Here is a 3,626-nt window from a genome sequence, read left to right as displayed (position 1 = left end):
TGCGCTGCCCGGAGCCGACCGGCACCTGCGGCTGCCGGCGAAAGTCGGCGGGTGGCAGATAACGTTGCGTAAGGGAGGACGTGTGGGCTGGGGGGAGTTGGTGCGTGACAGCGAGACGCGACGAGGGGCTCAGCCCCCTTCCCCCGCCTCCTGGTTTTCCGGAGCATCAACGGCTTGATGCACCGCAGGAAGGAAGGGGAGGGCTTTTCTCAGCTGTAGGTGCAAACCTGAGGGGCCGAGCCCACCGCCTCAGGAAAGGCTGCCGCCTCGCTCAGTCCGCCTTTCGACTGGGACCGGTAACGGTAGCTCCAGGCAGGGCAGAGGAGGTTTTCAGCTGATTGTATGGGGGAAACAGCTCCTTCCTTTTGAGGGCTGTGGTACTTCAGAGGTCGATTTTAAAAATCATTTATTAAATTTACGGTCTCTATAATCACTTCACAGACATCCTGGAGAGGAACGGCTGTTAGAGGGTGCCGTCACTGCTTTTATGGGCATTTGTTCCAAAGACAGTTCAGGCCCTGGGACGCAGACACTATGGCTGTGCACCACCCCGCAGCGACCTGCAGCAGACCCTTGCCTGCTTCTTACATGACCTGAGATTAGCCGATAAATCACGCATCTTTTTGTTTCCCATGGCTTTTTGGTCTTTTCTAGGAAAGACCAGGAAGGTGAGGTTGGTAGCTGGGCCGCCTCTTTGGCAATAGCTCCCTCTTTGGCAATAGCTCCCTGACCACTTGGTTTTCTCACCCTTATGCCAAACATGAAAAGGCAGTCTAACAAATCACTGTAAACAAGAAAAACAAAACTGTAGCCACAAGTGTTTGGGAGTGCAAATGAACAAATGCAGACAAATGAAAATAAGACTGACATGAAATTTCAAAACTACGTTTTGGTTTTGGTTGCTTCTAACTGAAAATCTTTGGGACAACACTGCACAAGCTGGCCTTTTTGCTTTGCTCACAAAGTTAGTAGATCACTGTTTTTCTCGAAGTTTGGGTGGCCTGCCAAAGCAAAAAAAAAAGATGGACGTCTCTTTGGACATGATGAGAAGCTTTTTTCCACCTTCCTTACTGATCTTTTCTTCTTAATATATTTATCCATCTCAGTTTGCAGATGCCTAGAAATTTTCCAATGGAGCTACATGTCCATATGTGGCAAATTTAAGCCCAGTGAGAAGAGGTTTACTTTTTTAGTTACTGTTGTCATTATGTTATGCATGATCCACAGATGACACAATCCATGGATCACAGTTTAAAATGCAGCAGATAGGCTAATATACATTGTTTTCCAATTCAGTGGCACCTTAAATATTTAACCAGTTTTTCTAATTGCACAGTATAAGTATTATCTGCCTATACTCTAATGCCTACAAAGGCATGTAAGTAAGATAAAACCTTGAGACTTTAACATGCTAATATGGGCAAACTGAAAAAGTGAATTTTACATACAAAAAGCATTTTTTAGGGGAAATTCACACAGTTGGTTCAAAAGGCAGAAAAGCAACATTTCTGTAGTTATTCAGAAGCTGCCATAATATGTGAGTGCGTCAACTGCATTTGCTCCATTTATCCTTCGGGACCATTAAACACAAAACTATTTTCTGTGGCTTCGGAAGTCCCTGAACTGAGTGTGTCTCTATGCACTGGGGAAATAGCACTTGTATGCTTTCCCTGTTCATATACCATTTTCCTAAGTACGTGCTGCTGGTTACCTGAGAAGTAAAATACTAGGTTAAATAGATGTTTTGTCTAACACAGTATGGCTGGTCTCCTGTAAAGAACTATTTTACAGCCAGTACTGGATAGGTACATGAATCAGTCGTGTCAGATCAGCTACATAATTTAGCCTTCTGAAATGAAATGCTTCTTTCTTTAAACTGCTGCTCTGAACAATAAGAACATTCTCCACAATCACCTTATAAAGTGTTCAATACTCATACATGACTTAGATGACTGCTGAATCTCTGAAAAAGGGCTTCTAGTAGGCAATTACTAGAAATTGGTTAATAAGTACACTTTTATGGGTATGTATTTGTTTTACAAACAACCTTCATAAAAAGGTTACAATTTGCAGCAGGAAATTCAGTCTGATTTCCAGGACTAAGGGTGCTGAGGAAAAGGGCAATTTCTTTCCTTCCATTTATAACTTGAGGATGATGTTCACTTGTTATCACCTACTTCTTTATTGTAAGAAACTGAATAATCATTCACTTCATCCACACCTTTACAGAGTTTATATTCCTCTATCACACCCACTCCCCTCAACTCTCTTCCAAACTGTTGAAATGTCTTTTAAGCAAAAGTTATTGCATAATGTAAGCAGCCTTATCCCTCTTCTGCAGACCTTTAAAGTTCTACTAGATCTTTTCTGAGATGAGGGAAAGATGCAGGGGAAATAGTCTTCACTCAGCATTGAAGATGTGGTTGAACTATGGATTTAAGTCATAGCATGATTATTGCTTTCTATTTTCTTAGCCATTTGTTCTCTGACAAACTATTCACATTTTAGTCTGACTTCCCAATGCTCCCAGAGCTCTTTCCCTAATTCAGGGAAAATAACTTTGGGTTTAAAAGCAAGCAATTGTCAGCCTGACAGATTTTGAAACAAACTCCAGTCTAAAACCAGGTTCAGTGGTCATGTTTTGTCCAAGCGTAATTTTCAGGGAATGGGAAGGAGACTGGGGAAAATAACGTTAGTGGAACTACCCTTCAACTACAGGAAGTTAAATGGGCAACAGTGAAGCTTTTTTAAAAATGATTTTGTTTGGCTTTGAGCTATGGAATTAACACATTATAGATTTCAAGTCTAGCACAGAAAAATATTTCAGAAATTAAAATAGCAATAGAAAATACAGACATTTCAGAAAATATAAGGAACCTACTTCATACATAGATGAAAAATGCCACAGTGAGTGCTAAGATCATATCCTGCATTCTAAAGTATCCAAAAGAAAAGGGGGAAAAAATTCCACCTTTGTAATATTGAGCTGATCTCACAGGATTCTCTGTGGGTGAGGTTCTACATTTACCTAAGTGAAATCTGAAATAAAACCCAAAACATCACAGAAGTCAAAATCTCCTGCGGCTATTCAAAGTCAGCTGTGGAAAATTGTTTTAACTGAGCACTGGTTTTCCAGGTTTTCCAGTATAAAATACAGGAAAAGATAAAGGGCCACAAAAGCAGTGACCACTTTTTCCTTAGGGTTAGCTGATAGTAAAGGTGTTTTGGACAGGTTTCCTTTCTTCGCAAACTTTGTTGAGATTTTTTTATCATAGCACTTTGTGTTGCTGTGGTATCACATGCATCAGCCGTTTGTCACCTAACAACATGATGCTCAGTTTCACGCATCAAAACCCAGGTACAGACATTAAAATCAGAGCTGAAGTGTGACAAATTTGTGACTTTTAAAAATGTGAATCTTATATATTATACACAAAGATACAACACTTTATTGTAGGAAAAATGTATTAACAAATGCAGTGGGTGCATTTCACACAAATGTAGGCAAACTGATATAACAAAATCATCAAAGTGTAAATATAGTAATAAATATTCACCAAAATGTAGTACAACTTATGAAAGAGTTGTGTCTAAAAGATCCAGACAGGATTCATCCCCCCACCCCC

General features: G+C 40.5%; 1 protein-coding gene across 1 annotated transcript in view; it reads left to right on the top strand.

Annotated features, from left to right (window-relative positions):
- Positions 1-316: 316 nt before the first annotated feature.
- The window catches only part of LOC113476203 (epidermal retinol dehydrogenase 2-like), a 23,770-nt gene continuing 20,460 nt past the window's right edge, over positions 317-3,626 (top strand). The window contains exon 1 of the mRNA XM_026841537.1: positions 317-326. The gene's annotated coding sequence lies outside the window, so the exon portion shown is untranslated. The remainder of the gene's footprint in view (positions 327-3,626) is intronic.

This window comes from Athene cunicularia, assembly GCF_003259725.1.
Source record: "Athene cunicularia isolate RWA chromosome 2 unlocalized genomic scaffold, athCun1 chr2_part1, whole genome shotgun sequence".
Taxonomy (NCBI): Eukaryota; Metazoa; Chordata; class Aves; order Strigiformes; family Strigidae; genus Athene; species Athene cunicularia.
The sequence above is the reverse complement of the archived record's forward strand: the minus strand, read 5'-3'. Positions and strand labels throughout refer to the sequence as shown.